Source organism: Hippichthys cyanospilos, chromosome 10 (assembly GCF_059441005.1).
Source record: "Hippichthys cyanospilos isolate Australia breed blue-spotted pipefish chromosome 10, RoL_Hcya_1.0, whole genome shotgun sequence".
Classification (NCBI taxonomy): Eukaryota; Metazoa; Chordata; class Actinopteri; order Syngnathiformes; family Syngnathidae; genus Hippichthys; species Hippichthys cyanospilos.
The window spans coordinates 21,208,289-21,218,839 of record NC_142378.1 but is presented as its reverse complement, the minus strand read 5'-3'; the positions used below and the strand labels follow the sequence as shown (position 1 = coordinate 21,218,839).

Here is a 10,551-nt window from a genome sequence, read left to right as displayed (position 1 = left end):
ACTGTAGTCTCATATCTGTGTTAGAGTAACAATGAAAGTTTGGAAAAATATTAGCTTGAATCAATGCCAATTTTGCTGTCAGCATTGATCATTACAAAACTAAGAAAACATTCTCCCTAGAACGCAAGTTACTTCTGAAATTACATGTTAGAAGTATGCCAAAAAATGGATTCACATACAGTAAGAACCAATATTTTCATTTACCACAGATCGGAATCCACATAACATGTCGTTAAGAAAATTTTTAAATAATATAAATAAATAAAAAAAAACAAATCTGCTGTCTGTCTGCCTGTGTAACTACAGTGGATGTGCACTGCAAGGGAGAGGAATTAAACATATTACTCGGCAATGGTGCGCTATGAGGACAAACTTCAAAATAAACTGAGCAAATAGTGCATTGACCTCAATGCAATAGTAATAGGACCCTTTCATTTTGAAGATGGTTTTCGCAGCGGTGATTTGTGTAGCAGCTAGCTTTTCTCTGCCTATTTATTGGCATCACATCACATTGTTACCAACACCTACATACCATTAAAAAAAATCATACTCAGTTGCTGATCAAGAATGCCAAAAAAAAAATGCTAATTATGCTCTCATTGCATGGTTACAGCACGAGCCTCCAATGTTAGAACTAGCCACTAAATAATTTGTCCAAATGCTGTCAAACTATGCATTAAACGTAAAGACAACAGATATCAAAGCAATGTGGGCTTTCATTTATCAAGTGAGCTGACATGTATCAGAAAGAAAAGTGGGAGTGAAAATACTTTGATATTTTACTGAATTAAAATAAATTGTCAGTTATTTCACTTATCTTAGTTTTTAATAGCTTAAGACATTACAAGGCTTCTATTTGTCACTGTAATGATTGGTATGCCAATGAATCAAAATAATGACTAGAATAGAAGTTGTGATAGAAAAAGATGAGACGAGATTTTTGTAAACTACAAATTAGGCTATTTTTTTTTTTTTACTGTGTGATATAAAATTTCCTTTTTTTCTGTTGTTTCTCTTCTTATTGAGCAGACAGAAAATTAAGAAGCTAGCATGCACATGTAAACATAATCTAGCCTGTGGCAAGACGAAGAAACCACACGTTGCTGTGCTAGTTTACGTCTTTACTCTTCGCATGCCATCAAAAAATTGTACAACATTATCCAAATTATCAAAACAAAGCCATAAAGCATCAAAGATTCATTCCAACATGCCTACTGGGTAAGAGACATGGTCCTAGTGCCTGCCCCACAACTCCGCCCCCGAACATCCAGAAAGGCATGACGACAACCCCACAGAGTATTCACCAGTCTGACACCATGAGTACACAGTTTTGTCCTGGGCAGTGAATGTGACAGCAGGGGGCCCTGGTGGGACAGGAGTAAGGGTCAGACACTCAGCGTGAAAATCACAAGGTGGCCTTGCCAAATGGATGTCCTGAAGTTCCGTAGGAGCCAGAGCAGCAGGCTCCCAGGTTTCTGGGGGACCAGCCTGTTCCTGGTCCAGAACCTGCTGCGGAACCACCACCAACCAACCCAATTTATACCAGGACTATACCTGCGGGCATCCTGAATCCGAGGGGCAGCTGGATGATGCTGGTTTGAGGCCTACTGCTTAGGCCGGACGAACATAGGTGGTGGATGCGGCTGCCCAGCTGGACTATCCCGGCTGGACGACCCGGGACTCCAGAACTGAACTGCACCAGCCGTTCTCACCAGTGCCTGTACCAGCCTGTTGCTGGCTGGCTTGAGCAGTGACATACAAATACTGTGCAACTTTATATGTAGACATGAAAGGGCAAATTATAACTTTTGTCAAATTCAGTAACCTCGAGGTTGACCGGAATGGAAGTTAAACATTTTTCAAAGATTCAAAGAGTTTTTATTGTCACTTGTGTAGTACTATACCACACAGTGAAATTCTTACTCTGTTCACTTCCCGAGCAGAATACATTCCATAATAGAGCAAATGTTAGGAAAAATAGTCCTGAGGTCGCACTGGTTGAAGACCTCTGCTGTGATGAACACAGCGTCCGGCTGCTTGATCTCATGTTTGTTAATGGCCGGTCTCCTCAGCAAACAGCTTGCACCTCCAGCTCGACCGCCAAGTCCAGTGCATCCCCTGCCAGCCAGGCCCCAGCGAATGTGAAAAACACAACACTCTCACAATTAATGCTAGTCCGGGTTCTCAGCTTGTCGATCCCATTCACGAGGTGCGGATGCCAAACAGCAGCAGGCCAGGCACCGGTGGCCCGGCAGCCCCAGCCTTCAGCCTAGCATGAAGGCCTCTCCTCTGAGCTTGCCTCTTGCTGCCTTGGCTGCCGGTCGCTCAGTCCGCCCGCAGTGTACAAAGTGCCTCCCTGCTGTAAAAAAAAAAAAAAAGTTTGCGACGGGAGAGCGAAACACGGTGCGCCATCATAAAAAAGTAAAAAAAAAACAACGTGCACAATGGACAAAATTTCACATGTACGGATATTGGAGGAGGATTGGTGATGTTTGCCTTGTCGCCCTGAAAATGAATTGAAAATGAATGACATCGCCTCCCTTGTGTTGAACCCAGTGAGGTCACTCAAGCACAAAACCTGTTCAGTCTGCTCATCTTGAACAAAGAAGAGCAGAAGAACATTAACAGACATTTTTGATCTTATAGCAGCTGACAGGCAGCTCCACTTTTAAGTTTACATGTGGAATAATGTTATAGCAATACCTGTAAGTGTATTGCTACAAAATTAAATTGTAGTTATTAGCGTCTGTGACCTTAAATGCCTTATCTGTAATTATACAATCTAATGTCCATTGATCCATCCAATATCACAGCCGCGCATTAAAGTTGCCAGTCAGTCGCAGGGCACACAAAGACAAACAGACTTCACGCTCACATAAACACCTAGGGATATATTTTTTTAAGTGGTCTATTTACCTATCATTCATGTTTTTGTAATGTGGAAGGAAACCAGAGTGCCTGGAGAAAAACAAGCCGGCAAACTCCATACAGAAAGTCCAGTACTGAAAACAAGCCTCTGCAAAGTTTACAGTCCTACTGATGCCGCACACACACGCACTTAAAGTATCACATAAATTACAATGTTTCACCAATACTAGTGGTTATGTTAAAGAAAACAAAAAAGAAACAAAACTGATAGAGACAGTCTTTTGAATTCTAGTGGATGGTTCCTGAATGACCCAAATGTCCCATCACAATTGCATCTTCCTGAGTTCAGCAGGGCATAGCAACATTGTTGTATTCTATAGTCTTGCCGTAGGGTAAGATGGCGCCTATTTCAATTCATTTTGGGATAAAAGGTTTAGTACACCTTGAACTGGTCATTAGTCAATTACAGAGCGCATGTAAGCAAACATCCACTCACACACAACTGTGTTACCTCATTATATTCCATTGTCTTCTCTTTTTTCCTCCTGTTGCACAATGGTGGCAACATTCTCCCAATTATGCTCACAAATAAGTGTGCAAATTTCACCTCTTACATTTCCTCTTCTGGCTTCCAGTCTTGTTTTTCAGTCCTGCGTGCGTGTTTGAGTGGATGCGTAGCATCAGACTTCCTGAAGACGGCAGGCATCTTCCAGGGGAGTAGAAGCCTAAAATCCACCTCTGATTGTAAATAGTTCAGACAACACCGGTTTACCATGGTGGAATTACAATCAGACCCGCAGTAGGAGGGAATATGAAAAACATATGATAAAAAAATAAACAATGGTTGTTTTTCTGCACTCATACTCTATAAGCATTTTCAAACTTTTTTAGACGCTTTTTAAACACAATGGAAAATAAAAGTGTGTCTGGGTGTGAGATGTGGCTAAGAGCAGCTCCTGTGTAAATGTGCACATTATGTTAGCGTTTTTCTGACATCCATCTGTGAAATGATATTCTGTGACTGTCTCCCCTTCCCCATGTGAGGGCATTACAGGTGGACCATAAGAATACAATAAAAATCCAAAACGACAAATACTATAAACCACCAATATAGGGATGATTTCTGTTATATTCACACAAAAATGGAAAGTGGTAATATCATTGCGATGCATCTTTCACACCTCTGCCTTAATGACAGTATTTTGAAAAATTGTTTTAGAAAATTTTACACTATTCCGTAAAGTCCAGGTATGGAGCGGTGATCCTTCAGTGAATTACTACAACCTTCCAGACTGCACTGAATTCTACGGAAAAAGCTGGAGCATTATTAATGGCAATAAAAAGAGGCTGAGAGACACATGCCAGTCAGGCAGGTGCACAGAAAAAAAACAAAACAAAAAAGAGACAACCATTGCACCGGTTTTTCTCACTTTTGAAAATAAAATTGTAGTACCTCAGCTAAACTCAAATATATAATATATATATATATATATATATATATATAGATATATATATACACACACCTCTGGTTTAATATAGTATGCATCGTTTTAAAAAAAAAAAAAAAAATAAAAAAAAATAAAAAAAAAAAAAAAAAAAAATAGAAAAAAAAAAAAAAAAAAAAAAAAAAAAAAAAAAAAAATAAAAAAAAAAAAAGAAAAAAAAAAAAAAAAAAAAAAAAAAAAAAAAAAAGAAAAAAAAAAATAAAGAAAAAGATAAAAATAAAGAAAAAATAAAAAAAAAAAAAAGAAAAAAAAGAAAATAGAAAAAAAAAATAAAATAATAAATAAAAAAAAAATAAGAAATAAATAAAAAAAAAAAGAAAAAAAGAAAGAAAATAAAAAAAAATAAAAAAAAAGAAAAAAAAAAATAAAAAGAAAAAATAAAAAAAGAAAAGAAAGAGCATTTGCACAGAACAATGCAAAATGCACGTTCGTCAAGCACCACCCAATTGACTCTTATCTTATCAAGGGTAACTTCTATGTGCTGATTTCGCCACAGACATCACTGTGGTAAAGAACTTCCCAAGTGAATCATCAGAGATCATCAGATCATAACCACAACAGTATGCTACTCGATACATGATGAAGACGTACCATAATTTTGTCATTTTAATAACACACACCACGTGTTATAATTGGCCAGCCATGATCTTTATAACCAATAAAATCAGGAGTAGACTTCTAATTGCGTTTTTGTCAAATTCACCCAAATTTAATTAAAAAACGGGGGATCGACTTATAAGTGAGGTCAAGATATGATGTCATTTTTTTGGACACTATCAATGAGGTTGTTTAACCTACAAAGGAGTTGAAGGGCAGTTACCATGGAAAGAAAAAGTCTACCTACCCCTCTTATAAGGTACATACGGTAATTCTCACAACACAAACAAAAAAAGCTAAATTTGAAAATTTTACCGGTGTTCACTGTATTCTTTATTGGATTCTGGTGCAATTTTAAACTAATCTTTTATCATCATGTTGGGAAAAAGCGAAAAAGTTTGATGAAGAAAGTGTCTACCAATGCAAACATGCAATTGGCCTGCTGACCCAGCTGATGAGCTCTGCGTGAACAGCAGTAAATCAGCTAGCTTTGTCCGCTATCGACAAGAAGCAATCCACTAGCAATCCACCGTTTTGCCTTGAAGTATAGATGATTACCAATCAATTGAAGGTATGCAACCGTTCTTCTATGTAGAGGGTAATAATGCTCATGGGCGACAAATTTCAAATATCTAATGAAATTCCATTTCAATGACGGATGGGTGGTGCTTTTGGACAGCAGGGGTCATATAATGAACTAGATCCAGCTGACCTGCATGGCTCTTGGCAACAAGGCCGGCACATTCAATCTCACTTGACCCCCGGTGCTTTCACCCTTTGCCCATGTCGAGACTGCCCCTGTGTGAACTCTCACCTCTGGGGATCAATACCTCTTGACCGTTGCCTCGGGAACTCCGGGAATGGAGCGTTGAGGGTGAGGAAGAAATATTAAAAGTTGGGTGGAGGTTGGTTGACAAAGGAGGTCAGATCCCTGCTGATTGGGATTTTGTGGGTTTGTTTTTGATGTATAATATGTAATTAGGGCCAATGGAGTTGAACAATGTATAATGTATGTGACCATGAAATCTGTGCAGATTGGTGCAAAATGTAGTCCACAGAACAGTGGTTGGGGACCATTTAGTAGCATATAGGCTCACCCAGAATTTGAGTGTTTTTTCTCTGTGTACTCACGCTTAATCCCACATCTTAAAATTGAGTCCAACATCTCAATTTCCTCGATGGTTCTTGCTCAGAAAAGTATTGCTTCACTTGCTTGTAAACAAGTACAATTTTTGAAAAATGTTTTTTATATTGTTATGTTCTGTTGGGTTTTGGTTGTGGGTTTATTTTGGGGGGTTCTGTTCTTTTCCGCTTATTATTTGTGCTTCAGCTCCTCTCGTGTTACACCGTGTTAATGTTGATTCGCTCCACCTGTCTGCGTTACCTGCCCCTCGTGTGTCCAATCCACGCCCTCTGCCTATTGTTCCCTTCCCAGCGGCCATGCGTCTGTCTAATTAGTGTGTATGTGTATTTACGGTAGTCTTTCGTTACAGCTAACTGTTGGATCATAGTCGCGTCTCACTTGTCATTTGTCACTGGTCTCTAGTCTCCCTGTCCGTTAGTATTAGCTTTCTGTCTTGCAAGCTTGCGCCTTTTTGGGGGGGAATTTTCCCCGCCTTTGTTCCTGCCTGCCACTTGGTTAAATAAACATCGATAGTTACACGCATTCCCTACCTGGAAGGTTTGCTGCATTTGGGTCCTCCACCACCTCTATCACGCCCGCCTACCTCTCTGCCTCGCCCGACCGTGACAGTATGATCCGAACAGATCAGGACCCAGCGGGATGCTCGCGGTGACGGACAAAACGCCGCTGCCCCACCCGCATTCGCTCTCAGCCCGCCGGCCAGCCCTGTTCCCCCAGTGTGAGACCCATTTGTCTTTTCTTCTGTGTTTCTTCCGTCTGAGCCCGCGTCTATCCATGCCCCTCTCCCGCGCCTTTTTATTCGGCTCTCCCTCGCATCCGTCTGAGGTCCCGTACGACATCATTCTGCCTCTGCACGTTTTCCGCAGTTCCAACTTTTCAGAATCAGATACTTCACCTTCCATCCATGCACCTGAGCACCCCTCATTCCTCTTCGTTCACCTCATTACATATTAGATTCAGATTCTTCCGACATAGAGAATTCTTCACGTTTCGTTCCAGTTTCCGCCATGATTTTGTTTATCCCCGTCCTTTTCCCGCCGACACGTTTTATTTAGAGCATGATTATGATTTTTCTGACTTTGATTTTGATAGCCCTTGTTCCCCATCTTGCCAGTCTGTGCCCACTTCCTCCTCGGATGATTCTGATTCTGAGCCCCCCGTTAACCGTGACATTTTCGTGGGCACTCAGTTGGCATTTTGTGTTCGCCGGTGGGGGGGCCCGCGAAAAGGCCACCGCCCAAATTGCCGTCAGACCCCACCTGTTCCGTTTCCCTTCAATTCTGGTTCGTTTCCTCCCGTCTCAATGTCCTCCTCTTGCTGCGCCCTGTCTTCTTTGCCCTGTCTGAACCACTCAGTCTTGAACTCAGTCACAAGCTCTTGTCACATCTGTTCCTGCTGTCGCCGTCTCCCAAGTCTCCCGCTGGCAGGCTGAAGCAGTGAGTGCACCTGTCGCTGCGCCAAGGTGGCTGTCGGCCCCATCCTTGCACCAACGCGGCTGTCCGCCCCTGTCCCCGCGCCAAGGCGGCTGTGCACCCAGTACCATGCCCCTCTGCGCCCGACCTCTGTAACCCCCGCGAGTCGGCCAGCCTCTGTAAACCCTGTGACTTGGCACCCAGCTTCCAAGCCAGTCGCACGTCTGCATCAGACTTTCAAGCCAGTTGCCCGCCTGCCTCAGTTTTTCATGCCAGTCGCCCGTCTGCCTCAGTCCTCCCAGCCAGTCACTCGTCTGTGCACGACGTTCAAGCCTGTGATTGCCGCCCAGCGGCTGGCCTCCAAGCTAGACGTTAGCCTCCAACGGCCACTCCTATCCCAGGTCAGTTCCCTCAAATCACCACAATCTCTGATCAGTGTCCAGTGGCCGTCTCCGTCCCGCCATCCACGGCTGCCTCCACCAAATCTCCACCAAGCCGTCGGCAGCTGCCTCCCGAACCGCCAGCCACGGCACAGCTGGCACTGCCCCCAGCCAAGGCGCTGCCGCGGTCCTCCGAGCCACCAGCCACGACGCTGCCACCAGCCACGGCGCAGTCCCCATCCACGGCACTGCCGCGGTCTTCCGAGCCGCCAGCGACAGCGCTGCAGCAGTTTCCTGAGCCCCCAGTCGGCCATCAATGGTCACCTCTGTCACAGGTCAGTTTCATGATTTCAATTCTGTGTGCAACATACTCCCAGTGGCCCCCTGATGGCGTCCAGCTGACGCCTTCGCCTGACGACGTCCTGACGACGCCTCTGCCTAACGGCGTCCAGCCAACGCCTTCGCCTGACGAAGTCCTGACGACCCCTCTGCCTGACGCGTCCTGACGACGCCTCTGCCTCTGCCTGACAACACCTCTGCCTCCGCGTGACGGCATCCTGACGACGCCTTTGTCTTCACCGGACTGCGTCCTTACGACGCCTCTGACGGCACCCTGACGACGCCTCTGCCTCCGCCGGATAGCGTCCTGAGAACGCCTCTGACTTCGCCTGACGGCATTCTGAGGACACCTCTGCCTCTGCCTGACGGCATCCAGGCTCTTCCTCTGCCCCTGCCTGACAGCGTCCAGCCTCTGCCTCTGCTTGATGGTCTCCAGCCGACGCCTCCGCCAGAAGGCGTGCCGACAACGCCTCCGCCAAACGGCGTCCCGACGACGCCTCTGCCTGATGTCGTCCTGACTACGCCTCCGCCTGATGCCGTCCTGACGACGCTTTCACCTGACGCCATCCTCACGATGCCTCCGCCCAACGTTGTCCTGACGATGCTGCCGCCCGACGGCGTCCTGATGACGCTTACGCCTGACGACGCCTCCGCCTCTGCCCGACGGCGCCCAGGGGCATCTGGGACACAAGCCCGCCTAGAGCGGCCTGGGGTTTGCCATCTGGCGCCCAGGACGCCCGCCTGACTTGCCCCGCTGGGCGCATCTCCTCTGGCCCCCGGGTCGCCCGCCTGACTCGCTCCACCGGGGTACTCTTGTCTGGCGCCCAGGTCGCCCACCTGACTCTAACCCTTGGGTGCACCCCGTTTGGTGCCGGTGCCGCGCCTGGACTGTTTAGTTTCTTTTTTTTCTTTTTCTGTGAAGCATTAGAAAGGAATTATAAAGCGTTATAAACATCCGTAACAATGTGGTCAAAATGTAATTTTTAACCATGATTAAAATATTTCACTACTCTTAATATTGTAAGAAATATAAACGCAATTACTTGGTACTTTTGCTACCTGAATGGAAAATATTTTATGCATATATTGGCATTGGTTGGTTGTCATTATCATAGATCTCAAAAATAGATAACAATATTTACAGAAAATTGATAGGAAAAATTGGAGATATTATTTTTGCATGTTTTAAAGGGACAGTGTGTAACATTTAGAACGTTTTTCATTATGGACAGCAGAAGGTGCTGCATTTACTATTGGTCCGTGGCTATCATAAACACGGCTGCCTCCGGAGAAGTGCCACCCCCCATGTGATATAATTGAATGATAACTAGACCTATGATTAAGGGGGAAAGGGGGGAGCATTTCACTTACTGTACAATGGATAAGGTTTAATCATTAAAGATTTTAACATTTAAGTAAATGTTATTTAAGATTTAAGTAAATATGTGTACTGCAGTAATATTAAAGACTTTTCACGATTAAAAATATATAAATGCTGTTTTTAAAAGTGAAAAGTGGGGCACTACTTCATGGATTTTCAGCTATCGAGGCTGGTTCCGGAACCTATCTACCGCAATAAATGATAAACAAGGGTTCACTGTGTGTATGCACTGTGTTTATATATATATATATATATATATATATATATATATATATATATATATATATATATATATATATATATATATATATACGTTCATGACATATATGATATATAATATATGTCGATGACACGTATGCGTTCTGTGATGTCAGACTCTTGCATTACTGGGCTACACAGGCTATTTACCACTTTTCAAACCGCATCAACCATTAAAACTTGTCATTATACGTGATGCATAACAAAATTAATAATGATTTAAAATAAATACCCATGAATTTTATAAATATTATATATATATATATATATATATATATATATATATATATATATATATATATATATATATATATATATATATATATATATATATACACACACACCGTAATTTCCGGACTATAGAGCGCACCTGATTATAAGCCGCAACCCACTACATTTTAGAGGAAAACCGATTTTGTACATACACAAGCCGCACCTGCATACAAGCCGCAAGTGCCCACATTAAAACATGTAAACATATTTACAAAGAAACACGGTACACAGAGAGGGTTTTCAAAGTTTTACTAATGTAACTTAACAATAATAATATAACTTTCTTCCCAAACGGTGCCTGTGACAGGGCAGTAAAACGGTAGCAACATGGTAGCAACACACTAGCAACATGGTAGCAACACGCTAGCAACACAGTATAACAGGTCTGGTAAAA

General features: G+C 43.2%; 1 long non-coding RNA gene across 1 annotated transcript; it reads right to left on the bottom strand.

Moving 5' to 3' along the window:
* Positions 1 to 1,266: 1,266 nt before the first annotated feature.
* Positions 1,267 to 6,804, bottom strand: LOC148417515 (uncharacterized). The gene is made up of 3 exons (XR_015867018.1): positions 6,645 to 6,804; positions 3,476 to 3,606; positions 1,267 to 2,359 (listed from the first exon to the last, which is right to left on the bottom strand). It is a non-coding gene; the product is annotated as an uncharacterized LOC148417515 (long non-coding RNA).
* Between the last annotated feature and the right edge of the window lie 3,747 nt (positions 6,805 to 10,551).